Source organism: Bos indicus, chromosome 11 (genome assembly GCF_029378745.1).
Source record: "Bos indicus isolate NIAB-ARS_2022 breed Sahiwal x Tharparkar chromosome 11, NIAB-ARS_B.indTharparkar_mat_pri_1.0, whole genome shotgun sequence".
Classification (NCBI taxonomy): domain Eukaryota; kingdom Metazoa; phylum Chordata; class Mammalia; order Artiodactyla; family Bovidae; genus Bos; species Bos indicus.
The window spans coordinates 36,150,592-36,169,166 of NC_091770.1; the positions used below are offsets into that span (position 1 = coordinate 36,150,592).

At 40.2% G+C, this 18,575-nt stretch overlaps 1 protein-coding gene and 1 pseudogene across 4 annotated transcripts in view; one reads left to right on the plus strand and one right to left on the minus strand.

The window, feature by feature from the left end:
• The window catches only part of ASB3 (ankyrin repeat and SOCS box containing 3), a 118,352-nt gene that overhangs the window by 52,715 nt on the left and 47,062 nt on the right, over positions 1-18,575 (minus strand). The gene's annotated exons all lie outside the window — the stretch shown is intronic.
• Positions 1,937-2,682, plus strand: LOC109565479 (BRCA1-associated RING domain protein 1 pseudogene; annotated as a pseudogene).

Here is an 18,575-nt window from a genome sequence, read left to right on the forward strand (position 1 = left end):
TTCTTTCCCTCCCTCAGTCCCCTTACCCACTTCCTGATAAACTACTGGTCAACTTCTCTTCCTAACACTCTACAAATAGGATACTCAGAAGGTTATTAGCTTTTCAATCATGAGGAATTAGGCCATAATTATACCTCAATTACACAGACCTCTGATTAAACTTCTCTTACTGGTCACCAACACTCCATGTACCCTAAGGTCAGTCTGTCCCCTTTGCAGAATCAGTCCTTCTGACCAACAACCCAATTAACTGCAGCAAACATCACCAGCACTACAGGAACCGCATATTCAGGTCCCCTTCAAAATGAGAGTGCAGACTCTGAGGTTTCCCCAATTTACTGTCCAAATTATTTCCTCCATGATAATCACCCACAAATCAGCTTTATTAGTTTAATAAATGCTTATGTTTAACTTTCCTCCTCCACAGCCATAACTGATCTTACAAACATATACACTATTTCCCATTCAAAAAAGGAATTCAAAGCCCATAATCCTTTCTTTCCATGGTCACCTCCTCTATGAACAGTCATTCACTTGCCTGATTTTTCTCTCTTTCAAAAAACGGAACTGGGTCTACAGGTAGGCAGATGTTTATTAACACAGAACCTTTATGCTTTTTTTTTGTCCTTCCACTTCCTGTCAAAGTTTTCACAGACCTAAAGACACTTCTTTAGATGGTTTGGAGTGTAAGTCTGATAATCACCTAATCAACTGAGAATAATGAGGGAAATTCAGTTGCAATTTCTACCATCCCACTGATAAGCAAAGTTGACAGGATAAGTTGGTGTTTTCTTTGTTCCCTCACCTCTCTACATGGGACCCACCTAGTACTACATGCTATGGCAAAAAGGACCAACATTCCGAAGACAGAAGAGGACTATAGCTCATTTAAGGATGTACAAAGAGCTACACTCTCCAATGCAGAAGCCAGCAGCCATATGTGGCTACTTATATCTGATTAAAATAAAATGAAAATTTGAATACGTCAATCAAACTAGCCTCATGGAAACTGTTCAAGATCCACACTAGGCTAGTGATTGGACAGTACAAATTTAGGACACTTTCAAGAGTTACTGTACTGTCAAACTCAGCACATTTTTTAGCCTTAAGAATTGTTGCAAGCTCACTGAGCGTTTTCTGTTGTTCGGAAGAAAGTCCACTGCCTATAAGTGCAAGAGGCCCATCCCGATGCTGACCAGTGTTTACTACTGAGCAACGGCTGGTTGATGATGATTCCTTCTTCTCCAGTAGCAGCAACAGCGATTTCATATTTTTACTGCCTGCATAATCCACAGGCTGCAGACCAAATATGTTGACTGCCTCCCTGGAGCCTCCAAGGCAAGTAACAGCTTGACAACGTGCACATGCCCCTTCTTCACTGCATCATGAAGAGGTGAGTCATTCTGAAACCCAGTGGTGCTCACCAACGCCTTGTGCTGGAGCAGCAATTCCACCACCTTCAGGTGGTCATGACTGCAGGCTTTGTGCAATGGTGTCCATCTGGCATGGTCTTTAACATTTGGGTCGCTTCCACTTTGTAAGAAGTATTCAACAGAAGGGATGTCACCCTTAATTGAAGCAATATGGAGCAAAGTCTCTCCTCGATGATTTCTCTTCACAGCTGTAAGGCTAATGGGCCACAGCTTTGTTGCTGAGGGACTACACATCATTCGTCTGTAACTTGGACTGTTCAGTGTAGAAGGCAGCGTACCTGGTGAAAGGCTAACGGATTCATCCAATACAGTACGGCTTTTCCTCCTTAACGTGTCACCAACTTTGTTTGAAGGTGGTGAAGAACAGCCAGGCAATGGCATGTTTTCTGAGAGCACTGTTTGCTTAACAGAGTTTCCACCAGTGCTCTGACTGCTGCTTCTGCATCTCTTAGAAACAGGACTGGAAATTCTGTTGTGATGCCCACACTTCCCATTACAACCTAATGGCAAGGATTTCTTGGACGGAAGATAGTTTGCAGAGACTGTCTTTTCAGGAGTCACTACTTCATTCTTGCTCTCAATTTCTGGAGATTGCAAGGATTCTTAAGGCTAAAAAATGTGCTGAGTTTGACAGTACAGTAACTCATATCATTATTCCTGGTGATACAGTTCAAAGCACCCTGAAATGTATGCTTAGAATTCTCAGTGGATGCTGGATCCTAAAATTTGAATGGGTGAAAGCATGTCTACCAAGCAAAGAATGTGAACAGGAAGAAAAGTATGAAATTCCTGAAGGACCACAGAAAAGCAGGTTCAACAGAGAACAGCTGTTGCCAAAGCTGTTTGATGGATGTTACTTCTATTTTGGGGGAACCTTCAAACACTATCCAAAGGACAACCTTTTTAAGCTTGTCGCAGCCAGTGGGGGCCAGATCCTCATTAGAAAGCCCAAGCCAGACAGTGACATGACTCAAACCATCAATACAGTCGCGTACCATGCCAAACCTGATTCTGATCAGCGCTTCTGCACACAGTATATCATCTATGAGGACTTGTCTAATCATCACCCAGAAAGGGTTCGGCACGGCAAAGTCTGGATGGCTCCTTCCAGCTGGTTTATAAATTGTGTGATGTCCTTTGAGTTGCTCCCTCTTGACAACTGAACTCACACAGTGTGATAACCTAGTGATTGCACTGTTTTCATCAGTCACATTTTTACAAATAGGTAGACTCATTCATCGGAGAAGGTGATGGCACCCCACTCCAGTACTCTTGCCTGGAGAGTCCCATGGATGGAGGAGCCTGGTGGGCTGCAATCCATGGGGTCGCGAAGAGTTGGACACGTCTGAGAGACTTCACTTTCACTTTTCACTTTCATGCATTGGGTTGGAGAAGGAAATGGCAACCCACTCCAGTGTTCTTGCCTGGAGAATCCCAGGGACGGGAGAGGCTGGTGGGCTGCTGTTCATGGGGTCACACAGAGTCAGACATGACTGAAGTGACTTAGCAGCATCAGTAGCGGCAAGTTCCACAGGACAGCTTTGGTCTACATTTTAGAATTTAACTGAACTGAATTTAACCTAGAATACTAGGCATATCTACCTCCAAGATACATGCCTGGCAATGAGGACAGGGGGCCAGGCCATTAGTTGTGGTTCCTATGGTTTGAGACAGGTGTTCCAGGAGAGAAAGGAAATGAGTAATTCTGGAACCTGGATAAGTACTGTGGATTCTCAAAGAGAAAAAGAAAGTAGAATCATAGGATCTGATATTACACTGTCATCCAACAGGGACCAAAGTTCAAGGATAAAGAATAAAGATGAAATAAAACATCTCATTTTGAAGACAGAGCTCAGAGTGCCTGGGGTACACAGAGAGAGGGGAGAAAGGCTTTCCTTTCTTCAATCCAAACAGATTTTGTCTATAAGACTCTAGCTGAGACAGCAGAAAAGAAAAACCAGAAGCTCTGAGGACAGGGACACTGCTCTTCCCACAACAGGTCAGACTACTGTGCTGAAGAAACTATACAAACTGAAGTCTAAGAAAGCAAAAATGATATGAGAACATCATTTCCTGCAATAAGTTCTAGGGAGACATTTATACTGTTGAAGAAACACAGTTTTTCCATTTCCTATATTTAAGAGGGGAAAAAGAAGTAATCTGGGATAACATAACCTGAATATCAAATATTGTTGAAAAGAAGAAATCAAGGAAATGGAAGCAGCCGCACATGAAACTTCTAACCAAAATCAAAACTCAGCTGAGGCATGGAGCACACTGAGTGCAGTCACAAGGCCCACACAAAGATTTCATGAACACGTGGACTCAACACAGGATTCTCATCTGGGAGAAACAGGATAAGAAATAAAGAGCTACACAAAATATAAGTAATAAATCTAGGAATAAGAAACTCAAACTAAAAATAGTAAGCAATGATCATTATTTAATGCAGCATTCATTAAAGAATAAATTTCTAAAGGAAGGACTTTTAAAAATGTGATTATCCTACTGAATGTTCTTTTGGAAAAATGCCTAAAGTGACACTGTGTTCTAAGGAACTCCTGCCGACAAGTTCTGTCGAAACACAAAAATTGTAGTGAGTTGAGTTTTACATCAACAAGCTAGAAGTATACTCTTTCATCTTGAGGCTCAGATTTTGACCACAATTCTACTGAGAAATATCATGATCAGTAAGGCTGTATAGATATGCAGATGACACCACCCTTATGGCAGAAAGTGAAGAGGAACTAAAAAGCCTCTTGATGAAAGTGAAAGAGGAGAATGAAAAAGTTGGCTTAAAGCTCAACATTCAGAAAACTAAGACCATGGCAAATGGTCCCATCACTTCATGGCAAATAGATGGGGAAACAGTGGAAACACAGACTTTATTTTGGGGGGCTCCAAAATCACTGCAGATGGTGACTGCAGCCATGAAATTAAAAGACGCTTACACCTTGGAAGAAAAGTTATGACCAACCTAGATACCATATTCAAAAGCAGAGACACTACTTTGCCAACAAAGGTCCGTCTAGTCAAGGCTATGGTTTTTCCTGTGGTCATGTATGGATGTGAGAGTTGGACTGTGAAGAAAGCTGAGCGCCTAAGAATTGATGCTTGTGAACTGTGGTGTTGGAGAAGACTCTTGAGAGTCCCTTGGACTGCAAGGAGATCCAACCAGTCCATTCTGAAGGAGATCAGTCCTGGGATTTCTTTGGAAGGAATGATGCTAAAGCTGAAACTCCAATACTTTGGCCACCTCATGCGAAGAGTTGACTTACTGGAAAAGACTCTGATGCTGGGAGGGATTGGGGGCAGGAGGAGACGAGGACGACAGAGGATGAGATGGCTGGATGGCATCACTGACTCAATGGACGTGAGTCTGAGTGAACTCTGGGAGTTGGTGATGAACAGGGAGGCCTGGCGTGCTGAGATTCATGGGGTCGCAAAGAGTCAGACACGACTGAGCGACTGAACTGAACTGAACTGAAGCATGTATAGAACAGTTTAACCACAGGCTGGACATCTCCTCCACTTATAGCAAGAAGTTGGTGATTTCTGAGGGGTCTCAGAGATTACCTATATATTATATTAGTACATTTGATTTATACATGAATTTTTAACTGCATCTACACTCTGAAGTTCTGCATCTATTCTCCATTATGCACTTCATTTTTCTATACAATTCAACAATAAAATATTTTTCATTGCTTATCTAATTTGTGCAAACCTTTTCCCTATCTCTTTCACAAAGCACAAAAGAATATTTGCAACAATTTTATCTACTGTGTATTTCTCTGGTCCTGTGATTACACTGACATCTGGTGGCACCAGAAAAGAATCTAGACAGCAATGAAAAATAAATTTTTTTCCACTGTTGTGAATTCATCCTACGAATTCTATGACCTCAGATTTTATGTTTTTCTAAGATTACCTATTCCTAGGACAGTAAAGTACTATACTAACTTCACTGATGGCACATGTTAGTTTCAAACTTTCACTTTAATAAAGTGACTGGCAAAGATGGAAAATTATTTCAAAAATGTCACTGGGTAAGCTGGACTACCCACAGGTATTTATCTCATAATTAAATTTTATAATCAGAATGGGATAACCAACAAAACCTTACTGTATAGCACATGGAACTCTGCTCAATGTTATGTGCCAGCCTGGATGGGAGTGGGGGTTTAAGGGAGAATGGAATCATATATTCATATGGCTGAGTCCCTTCACCATTCACAAAACTATCACAACATTGTTAATTGGCTATACTCCAATACAAAATATTTGCAGTGTTAAAAAAGAATTAAATTCAAATATAAAAAATAAAGTTGGAGAAGCAAAAAAATAAATAAATTTTATAATCAGAACAGTTAAAGTAAGTCTTTCCCATTAAAGATATATACATAGTTTCAAGCACTGTTCCTATATATTCAAATATATTTCTATAATGTGTCTTGGCCCTGAAGCTTTAGTCTGAGAAGTGAAAAGGAAAGTCACACAGTCGTGTCTGACTTCTTTGCAACCCCATGGACTATAGTCCATGGAATTCTCCAGGCCAGAATACTGGGTAGCGTTCCCCTTCTCCAGGGGATCTTCCCAACCCAGGGATTGAACCTAGGTCTCCTGCATTGCAGGTGAATTCTTTACCAGCTGAGCTACCAGGGAAGCCCACTGATCTCTTACTGGGCCTAATTTAAGTTAAACTTTATCATGCTGCTGCTGCTGCTAAGTCGCTTCAGTCATGTCCGACTCTGTGCGACCCCACAGACGGCAGCCCAGCAGGCTCCCTCATCCCTGGGATTCTCCAGGCAAGAACACTGGAGTGGGTTGCCATTTCCTTCTCCAATGCATGAAGGTGAAAAGTGAAAGTGAAGTTGCTCAGTTGTGTCCAACTCTTAGCAACCCCATGGACTGCAGCCTACCAGGCTCCTCTGTCCATGGGATTTTCCAGGCAAGAGTACTGGAGTGGGGTGCCATTGCCTTCTCCAAACTTTATCATAGGTATACATTTATAGGAAAAAACAGTACACACATGGTTTGTGTGTGTATAATCTGAGGTTTCCAGCATCCACTGGTGATCTTGGAACAATATATGCTCCACAGATAAGGGAGAACTACTAAATTGACATAAAATTAAAAAACAAACAAAACTAACCCAGGGTTCAAACCCAAGTCTCCCACATTGCAGGTGGATTCTTTACCAGCTGAACCACAAGAGGAGCCAATCTTTAGTCTAAAATGTAGTATTTTATTGCTTAGAAAATATTTTTCTAAAGTTATAATGAAAAGTTCACTTCTTATAAAGGACCTGGTGTCTCCCAATAACTGACAATCTTAAAAATGTATACTGATGGGAAAAACCATGACCTCATGGACAAAGTTTATTATATTAAGAATATATTAATAACAAAGCTTATGAAAAGTACCTAATTCCATGATATGTCTCTATTTCTGATACAGAGAAGTCAAATGGGCAATTAGACAACAGAGACCATATCCAGAAAAGCACATCTTTCAATCACTTGGAAGTCTTAGGAGACAAAAACTAAAATTCTACTATTTTATTATTTCTCCACATGCCTCCCCACCAACAGAGCTGAGAGAAACATTTTAGACAGCACATCTTTAAATTTACATATTCATCCAGAATTATAACAGTGAATTCTACAACTCTTTATAATTATCCAATTCACACTCCTGAAATTCTCATAAAGCAGTATCCTCCTTACAGAAGCCACCTCTGCATGATCTCTCCACAGTATGGCTTAGAGAAATAAATCACTACACTGAGGAGTCCCTAGCAAAGAAAAAGTATATGGCAAAACATCCCTCATCCCAAGGACTCCTAATTATAGAGAAGCAACACTTTTATTTCAGCCATGCTAACCAGTGATGTTCATTACACAATTGGCCAGTGGCAATAATAATCATAAATAAAGGAACAACTGCATTAACTATGTAATGATTCCACCTAACAGCCACACATCCATACTGTACAGCAGTGCTACTCAATACTGTTCACAGCCTGTTGATCTACCAACTGTTATCAGTCCTCAACAAAATGAGAAATTTTTACCAGAATATAAATCAATTATGTCCTTAAAACATATTGTTTAGTTCAGCTGACATTTTTCTTGAAAGAAAACTATTTTGATGAAGGAAGTTGCACAAATGTAAATCACTGATTTACATTATGGCTCAAGCCCCTTATCAACAGACTGACATTTTTGAGTAGCACTGCTCTATGGTATCTAAAGAGAACAGAGATTGCATTGTAGGAGCAGGATGGGGTGAGGAATGGCTCATTTAAGTCTATTTCTACCATATACTGGAATATTAAACTATACATACTACTGACATCAAGAATTTTTGTCTTACTTTAAAAATATGGGCCTCCAATTTTAATACTGTGGATAAAGTAGTTCCCCTTACTCTTCTTAGAAAGCATTAAAGAGCAATTAATCCAAAATCAGCAAAGAAAATAAGAAATAAAAACACATTCTGCATTTTTAGCAAAACTACAAATCCCACTAAAACTTCAGATCAAAAATAGGTAGGAGCTTTCAAAACAGAGGTTAATCGTGGGTCCTTGTGGGACGAAGGGCAGAAAGTGTCAACTGCACCTCTCACAAGCAGCCAGCAAAGTAAACTTCTCAGAGGTGAGATGGAGACTCCCTCTGAGGGGCAAAACATAAATGTCCAGCAGAGGGATAAGATTCATGAACTGGAAGAAAGAATACATATGGACAGAGTTGAAATCTCAAAGTCAGAAGAGCTGGGTCTAAATAAGGAATAACACAAACATGCTACAGTTGCAGGACTAGTTTGTCTGGGCTAGCACGAAGTGAAGCTGCCTTGCAAAACCCCCACAGCTGCCTAATTCAACTAATCAGTGAAAGATAATGAATTCACTCATTGGAAAAGTTCAGTTCAGTTCACTTCACTTCAGTCACTCAGTCATGTCCGACTCTTTGCGACCCCATGGACTTCAGCACACCAGGCCTTCCTGTCCATCACCAACTCCCGGAGTTTACCCAAAATCATGTCCATTGAGTCAGTAATGCCATCTAACCATCTCATCCTCTGTCGTCCCCTTCTCCACCCGCCTTCAATCTTTCCCAGCATCAGGGTCTTTTCAAATGAGTCAGCTCTTTGCATCAAGTGGCCAAAGTATTGGAACTTTAGCTTCAGCATCAGTCCTTCCAATGAATATTCAGGACTAATTTCCTTTAGGATGGACTGGTTGGATGTCCTTGCAGTTCAAGGGACTCTCAAGAGTCTTCTCCAACACCACAGTTCAAAAGCATCAATTCTTCGGTGCTCAGCTTTCTTTATAGTCCAACTCTCACATCCATACATGACTACTGGAAAAACCATAGCCTTAACTAGACAGACCTTTGTTGACAAAGTAATGTCTCTGCTTTCTAATATGCTGTCTAGTTTGATCATAACTTTTCTTACAAGGAGGAAGCATTTTTTAATTTCATGGCTGCAGTCACCATCTGCAGTGATTTTGGAGTCCAAAAAAATAAAGTCTGACACTGTTTCCACTGTTTCCCCATCTATTTGTCATGAAGTGATGGGACCAGATGCCATTATCTTAGTTTTCTGAATGTTGAGCTTTAAGCCAACTTTTCACTCTCTTCCTTCACTTTCATCAACAGGCTCTTTAGTTCTTCTTTGTGAGTGGTATCATCTGCATATCTGAGGTTATTGATATTTCTCCCAGGATTCTTGATTCCAGCTTGTGCTTCATCTAGCCCAGCGTTTATCATGATGTACTCTGCATATAAGTTAAATAAACAGGGTGACAATATACAGCCTTGACACATTCATAACCAGTCTGTTGTTCCATGTCCAGTTCTAACTGTTGCTTCCTGACCTGCATACAGGTTTCACAAGAGGCAGGTCAGGTGGTCTGGTATTCCCATCTCTTTAAGAATTTTCCACAGTTCGTCGTGATCCACATAGTCAAAGGCATTGGCATAGTCAACAAAGCAGAAATAGATGTTTTTCTGGAACTCTCTAGCTTTTTCAATGATCCACTGGATATTGGCAATATGATCTCTGGTTCCTTTGCCTTTTCTAAAACGACCATGATGCTTTTGGGAAAGCATTGAGGGCAGTAGGAGAAGGGGACAAAAGAGGATGAGAAGGATGGATGGTATTATTGACTCAATGGACATGAGTCTGAGCGAACTCTGGGAGATAGTGAAGGACAGGAAAGCCTGGTGTGCTACAGTCCATGAGATCACAAAGAGTCAAACATGACTGAGGAACTGAACAACAAATGAATTCACACCCAAAAACCATGCTGCTGCTGTTGCTGCTAAGTCACATCAGTCATGTCCGACTCTGTGCAACCCCATAGACAGCAGCCCACCAGGCTCCCCCGTCCCTGGGATTCTTCAGGCAAGAACACTGGAGTGGGTTGCCATTTCCTTCTCCAATGCATGAAAGTGAAAAGTGAAAGTGAAGTCACTCAGTCGTGTCCGATTTTTAGTGACCCCATGGACTGCATCCTAACAGGCTCCTCCATCCATGGGATTTTCCAGGCATGAGTAATGGAGTGGGTCACCAGCGCCTTCTCTGAAAACCATGAGTCAAAAGGAAAATTAGCCAGTGTGGAATGTGGCTCAAGCTCTGTCCTGTTGAAAATCTCCTAAAACAAAGGTGAAACCTAGGCAAAAATCTCACATTTCCAGATAAGTTATCACAAAGGAACAAGCACACATCTATTAAAGACACCAAAAAGGGGGAAGAAAGTTATGGGGAAAACTATTGGTAGACCAAAAAAACAGCAAAAACACAAAACTCTTATTATAAAAATACTGCCAGAAAATGAATGAAAACTGTGGCTAAACCTTTTGCTGTAAATTTTAAGAGGAAAAAAATGAAGCTGGTGTAAAAAGGCACAATTGGAGATCAGTAGAGAAATAACTCCAGAAAGAAAGAAGAGATGGAGCCAAAGCAAAAACAACACCCAGTTGTGAATGAGACTGGTGATGGAAGCAGGATCCGATGTTGTAAAGAGCAATATTGCATAGGAACCTGGAATGTTAGGTGCACGAATCGAGGCAAATTGGAAATAGTCAAACAGGAGATGTCAAGAGTGAACGTCAACATTTTAGGAATCAGCAAACTAAACTGGACTGGAATGGGTGAATTTAACTCAGATGACCATTATGACCATTACTACTGTGGGCAACAGACCCTTAGAAGAAATGGAGTAGCCATCACAGTCAACAAGAGTCTGAAATGCAGTACTTGGATGCAATCTCAAAAACGACAGAATGATGTCTGTTCGTTTCCAAGGCAAACCATTTAATATCACAGTGATCCAAGTCTATGCCCCAACCAGTAACACTGAAGAAGCTGAAGCTGAATGGTTCTATGAAGACCTACAAGACCTTCTAGAACTAATACCCCAAAAAGATGTCCTTTTCATTATAGGGGGCTGGAATGCAAAAGTAGGAAGTCAAGAAACACCTGGAGTAACAGGCTAATGTGGCCTTGGAGTACAGAATGAAGCAGGGAAAAGCCTAATAGAGTTGTGCCACTGGTCATAGCAAACACCCTCTTCCAACAACACAAGAGAAGACTCTACACATGGACATCACCAGAAGGTCAATACAAAAACCAGACTATTTATATTCTTTGCAGCCAAAGATGGAGAAGCTCTATACAGGCAGCAAAAATGAGACCAGAAGCTGACTATGGCTCAGATCATGAACTCCTTATTACCAAATTCAGACTTAAATTGAAGCAAGCAGGGAAAACCACTAGACCATTCAGGTATGACCCAAATCAAATTCCTTACAATTATACAGTAGAAGTGAGAAATATATTAAAGAGACTAGATCTGATAGAGTGCCTGATGAACTATGGACGGACGTTCATGACATTGTACAGGAGACAGGGATCAAGACCATCCCAAGAAAAGGAAATCCAAAAAAAGCAAAATGGCTGTCTGAGGAGGCCTTACAAATAGCTGTGAAAAGAAGAGAAGCAAAAAGCAAAGATAAGATAGGAGATAAGGAAAGATATACCCATTTGAATGCAGAGTTCCAAAGAATAGCAAGAAGAGATAAGAAAGCCTTCCTCAGTGATCAATGCAAAGAAATAGAGGAAAATAATAGAATGGGAAAGACTGGAAATCTCTTTAAGAAAATAAGACATACCAAGGGGACATTTCATGCAAAGATGGGCTCAATAAGGATAGAAATGGTATGGACCTAACAGAAGCAGAAGATATTAAGAAGAGGTGACAAGAATACACAGAAAAACTACACAAAAAAGATCTTTACAACCCAGATAATCACGATGGTTTGATCACTCACCTAGAGCCAGACATCCTGGAATGTGAAGTCAAGTGGGCCTTAGGAAGCATCACTACGAACAAAGCTAGTGGAGGTGATGGAATTCAGGTTGAGCTATTTCAAATCCTAAAAGATGAAGCTGTGAACGTGCTGCACTCAATATGCCAGCAAATCTGGAAAACTCAGCAGTGGCCACAGGACTGGAAAAGGTTAATTTTCATTCCAATACCAAAGAAAGGCAATGCCAAAGAATGCTCAAACTACTGCAAAATTACACTCATCTCACACGCTAGTAAAGTAATGCTCAAAATTCTCCAAGCGAGGCTTCAATAATACGTGAACTGTGAATTTCCAGATGTTCAAGCTGGTTTTAGAAAAGGCAGAGGAACCAGATTTCAAATTGCCAACATCTGATGGAGCATTGAAAAAGCAAGAGAGTTCCAGTAAAACATCTACTTCTGCTTTAATGACTATGCCAAAGGCTTTGACTGTGTGGATCACGACAAACTGGAAAATTCTTAAAGAGATGGGAATACAAGACCACCTGACCTGCCTCTTGAGAATATGCAGGTCAGGAAGCAGTAGTTAGAACTGGACATGGAACAACAGACTGGTTCCAAATAGGAAAAGGAGTACGTCAAGGCTGTATATTGTCACCCTGCTTATTTAACCGTGGAATACATCATGAGAAATGCTGGGCTAGATGAAGCACAAGCTGGAATCAAGACTGCCAGGAGAAATATCAATAACCTCAGATATGCAGACGACACCACCCTTATGGCAGAAAGTGAAGAAGAACTAAAGAGCCTCTTGATGAAAGTGAAGGAGAGTGAAAAAGTTGGCTTTAAACTCAACATTCAGAAAACTAAGATCATGGCATCCGGTCCCATCACTTCATGGCAAATAGATGGAGAAACAATAGAAACAGTGGCTGACTTTATTTTTTGGGGCTCCAAAATCACTGCAGATGGTGACTGTAGCCATGAAATAAAAAGACGCTTACTCCCTGGAAGGAAAGTTATGACCAACCTAGACAGTACATTTAAAAAGCAGAAATATTACTTTCCCAACCAAGGTCCGTCTAGTCAAACCTATTGTTTTTCCAGCAGTCATGTATGGATGTGAGAGCTGAACCATAAAGAAAGCTGAGAGCCAAAGAATTGATGCTTTTGAACTGTGGTGTTGGAGAAGACTCTTTAGAGTCCGTTGGACTGCACAGAGATCCAACCAGGAAATCAGTCCAGAATATTCATTGCAAGGACTGATGCTGAAGCTGAAACTCCAATATTTTGGCCACCTGATGCCAAGAGCTGACAAATTTGAAAAAACCCTGATGCTGGGAAAGATTCAGAGAAGGCAATGGCACCCCACTCCAGTATTCCTGTCTGGAAAATCCCATGGACAGAGGAGCCTGGAAGGCTGCAGTCCATGGGGTCGCTGAGGGTCGGACACGACTGAGAGACTTCACTTTCACTTTTCACTTTCATGCACTGGAGAAGGAAATGGCAACCCACTCCAGCGCTCTTGCCTGGAGAATCCCAGGGATGGGGGAGCCTGGTGGGCTTCCGTCTATGGGGTCATACAGAGTCGGACACAACTGAAGTGACTTAGCATGCATGGGAAATACTGAAGGTGGGTGGAGAAAGGGACTACAGAAGATGAGATTTTGGTGCCATCACCCACCCAAAGGACATGAGTTTGAGTAAACTCTGGGAGTTGGTGATGGACAGGGAAGCCTGGCGTCCTGCAGTCCATGGGGTCGCAAAGAGTCCTACGTGACTGAGCGACTGAACCGAACTGAGATATAAGTGCTCAGGTAAAAGATAACTAGATAATATCTGATGTAATATAAACCTGGACAGTTTAGAAAAGACCTGGAAAAAATTAAGTTATCATAGAAATGCAATTGAAACTGTAAAAAATACTCAAGAAAACAGACATTTCTGAAAAGGAACAAAGCAGGAAAAGTAAAAACAAACACAACAGGTTTAGAGTAAATGATAGATATGAAAAAGGACAAACAATAAACTAATAACTGGAGCCCAAGAAGACCATCATAATAACAGAATAAATATTTAAAGATATAATTACAGAAAGATTTACTAAATATTGAAACAGCATTCCATGTCTCAGAAAACTCTGAAAGAAACAAAATACTGCCACTATAAAAAGAAAATCAGAGGCCTCCAACTTCAACTCTAGAACATAATATCCACTACAAAGTTTCTCAAAAAAATGTGTCCCAAATTTACCTAATTAAACTGCTATATAAAATCATTTAATTCTCTGGTGGTCGAGCAGTTAGGATTCCGCACTTCACTGCTGAGGGCCCATTTCAATCATTGGTCGGGGAACTAAGATCCCACAAGTCGAGCCACACAGCCAAAAATAATTTAAAAATAAATAAAATCATTATTCAATTATGAATATGAAAGAATTCGAGGAACATTATCTTCATGGGTCCTTTTAGATGACTCGTTTAAAGAAAAGAATTTAGTCTTCCAAGCGAGACTGGAAAAATCATGGCAAAATAACTGCTGATAAACTTCTAAGCTATTTAATCATAGAACTATAAGAAAAAATAAAATGAAGGTATTAAGATGCCAGTAATGGCAACCCACTCCAGTGTTCTTGCCTGGAGAATCCCAGGGGTGGGGGAGCCTGGTGGGCTGCCGTCTATGGGATCACACAGAGTCAGACACGACTGAAGCGACTTAGCAGCAGCATGCTTACCTTATGGAACAAAAACATATAGTCTTAAAACATAAAACAGTATGATATTTTCATCAAGAAAGTAAACAGAACAAGAAATTAACATTTTTAAAATGTAACCTTTTAGTGAACAGCCATACTTCAAACCTGAGAAAACTCAAACTTCTCTTTTCAAGAACATGCCCTCAAATAAAAATGCTAAGGTTATATCCTTGAAGAAGATGATTAATCATTCTATTTAAAGATCTAAAAATAACTCCAAAGATTAAGTTTAATTAATATTAAATGTATGAATGCTAAACCTCAAAATTCATAGCACCTCAAAAAATAACTCTATGAATGATCACTGATCCATGAAAATACAAGTGAAAAATGAAATCTACGTTGGTTTGTTCAACTCTGTAATATACCAACAGAATCAAAGGATAAGCCACATGAGCTTAAGTATGACATATTTTATATATTTAATATTGAAATAGGCACCTCTTCCCAGGAGGCTCAGTGATAAAGAATCCTCTTGCCAATGCAAGAGACACAGAAGAGGCAGGTTCAATCCCTGGATCAAGAAGAAACTCTGGAGGAGAAAATGGCGACCCATTCCAGTAATCTTTCCTGGGGAATTCCATGGACAGAGGCGCCTGGCGGGCTACAGTCCATGGAGTTGTAACAGCTGCACGACTGAGCAAACATACACATTGAAATAGGCAGCCTCACATAACATTGTTTATAAAACACTTTACTAATAAATATGTTGAAGGTTATGTTTAACGTTTAAGGTTACACAGACTAAGCAGACTCTGAAGAACAAAAAATGAAAAATGGTCCATCAAAAGCCAAAACAGCATGTTGTGCAGTTATCACAGAAAACTGTCCTATGAAGTCACAGTAGGTTGGCTTTTAGCTTCCAATTTATCAGTGTTGTTTTAAATTTAGCAAAATAAAGAGAAAACCTATTTCCTTCATAATCAGCTATATTTTCACTTAGAATCTTCTATATTTATACATAAAGGTATTCTTATTTACAAAGCAGTTTAGAATACTTACTGTGAATGCATTTATGAAGCAAAGGTAAAGTAGCTGGGAAAGAAGGCAAGAAAAGAAATAAAGGGCAGACTCCTTGTTAAACATAAACTTTAAGTTGCATGTAGCAAATGATGTTCTATAAGAACAATTTTCATGTGGGAAGATACAGAGATGTTTGGTACATTTCCCCTTTCTTGTGGGGTTTTCTCAATTTAATTCTTACTGCCATCTAACTGAAAATCTGCCTTCCAAACTCAATTTTATGAAAATCTAGGTGAGTTCTGTACAGGGAAGATATTCCCATACAAACAGTGGAGTAATAAATTTTCTAAGTCTCTGCATTCAGCCTTCCGTTCAATCACAGTGACACACCATGGATGTTGATGACTTTTCCAGCTACCTGCAGTTTTCAGAATTCTGTATTAAATTTCTATCCATTGATCATCCAGTTTAAGTTCACTTTGAGCCACAGGATAGGTACAATGACATGCAAGAAGAATATAGCTCCCCTTGGGGGAAGAGGCAACATACTCCAAAGTTTCAGCAATGAACAACTTTGGAAGATAAACTCTACAGATGGGGAAGAAGCTATACTACATGGGCAGTTCCTCTTTCTCACTTTAAGTCCAGGTGGTCCAACCACTCTTCCTCATCTAGAAATTATCATCCATAGTTTGGTTCAAACCTTGAAGTGTTCTGGATTTTCTATTAATTAAAAAACAAAAAAGACTCTTCCATTATACAGTGAAACACAGATCACTACAGTTATTTAAAAGAGGGAGAAAGATACAGGCAAGCAAAGCAGATTACTAAAATTTGTCTTATTATTCACAGTGCAGAGCAGACACCAGAGCCTAGATCACCTTACTTAAGAAACACCTAATGCAACAAAAGGAGTAAAATACCAAGGGATTAATCTACCTAAGGAGACAAAAGACCTGCATGCAGAAACTACAAGACACTGATGAAAGAAATTCCAGATGACACAAACAGATGGAGAGATATACCATATTCTTGGATCAGAAGAATCAATACTGTGAAAATGACTATACTACCCAAAGTAATCTACAGATTCAATGAAATTCCTATCAAACTACCAATGGTATTTTTCACAGAAATAGAACAAAAAATTTCACAATTTGTATGGAAACACAAAAGACCCTGAATAGCCAAAGCAATCTTGAGAAAGAAGAATGAAGCTGGAGAAATCAACCTTCCTGACTTCAGACTCTACTACAAAGCTACAGTCATTAAGACAGTATGGTACCGGCACAAAAACAGAAATACAAACCCATGGAACAAGACAGAAACCCCAGAGATAAACCCATGCACCTATGGGCACCTTATTTTTGACAAAGGAGGCAAGATTATACAATGGAAAAAAGCGTCTTCAATAAATGGTGCTGGGAAAACTGGACAGCTACATGTAAAAAAAATAAAACAAGGATACTTTTTAACATCAAATACAAAAATAAACTCAAAATGGATTAAAGATTTAAATGTAAGGCCAAAAACTATAAAGCACTTAGGGGAAAATATATGCAGTACACACTTTGACATACTAACAGCAAGATCCTCTTTAACCCACCTCCCAGAGTAACTGAAATAAAAACAAAAGTAAACAAATGGGACTTGATTAAACTTAAAAGCTTTTGCACAGCAAAGGAAACAATAAACAAGATTAAAAGACAATCCTCAGAATGGGAGAAAACAATTGCAAACAAAACAACTGACAAAGGATTATCTCCAAAATACAGAAGCAGTTTATGCAGCTCAATACCAGAAAAACAATCCAATCAAAAAATGGACAGAAGACCTAAACAGATATTTCTCCAAAGAAGACATACAACTGGCTAGTAAACACATTAAAGGATGCTCAACATTGCTCATTATTGGAGAAATGTAAATCAAAACTACAATGAGGTATCACCTCACATCTGTCAGAATGGCCATCATTAAAAAATCTACAAACGATAAATACTGGACAGGATGTGGAGAAAAGGAAACACTTTTGCACTGTTGGTGAGAACATAAACTGATACAACTACTATGGAGAACAGTATAGAGATTCCTTTAAAAAAAAAAAAACTAGGAATAGAACTACCATGCATGTGTGTGTGCATGCTAAGTCGCTTCCATCACGTCTGACTCTTTGCAACCATATGGACTGTAGCCCTCCAGGCTCCTCTGTTCATGGGATTCTCTAGAGAAGAATACTGGAGTGGGCTGCCATGCCCTCCTCCAGGGGATCTTTCTGATTCAGGGATCAAATCCGCATCTCTTACGTCTCCTGCACTGGCAAGCAGGTTCTTTACAACCAGTGCCACCTGAGAAGCCAGAATTACCATATGACCCAACAATCCCACTCCTGAGCATACACCCTGAAAAAACCATAACTGAAAGAGACACAAGTACCCCAAAGTTCTTTGTAGCACTTTTTACAAAAGCTAGGACATAGAACCAACCTAGATGTCCGTCGATAGATGAATGGACACAGAAATTGTGGTACATATATACAATGGAACATTGTTGTTCTTCAGTTGCTAAGTAATGTCCAACTCTTCACAACCCCATGGACTTCGGCATGCCAGGCTTCCCTTTACCTCATCATCTCCCAGAGTTTGTCCAAGTCCATTTCATTGGTGATGCCATCCAACCATCCATGAGGAGGATATATAATGGCACATTCAGTTCAGTTTAGTCACTCAGTCGTGTCTGACTCTTTGCCACCCCATGAATCGCAACACGCCAGGCCTCCCTGTCCATCACCAACTCCCAGAGTTTACCCAAACTCGTGTCCATCGAGTCAGTGATGCCATCCAGCCATCTCATCTTCTGTCGTCCCCTTCTCCTCCTGCCCCCAATCCCTCCAAGCGTCAGGGTCTTTTCCAATGAGGCAACTCTTCACATGAGGTGGCCAAAGTATTGGAGTTTCAGCTTTAGCATTAGTCTTTCTAATGAACACCCAGGACTGATCTCCTTTAGGGATGGATTGGTTGGATCTCCTTGCAGTCCAAGTGACTCTCAAGAGTCTTCTCCAACACCACAGTTCAAAAGCATCAACTCTTTGGTGCTCAGCTTTCTTCAC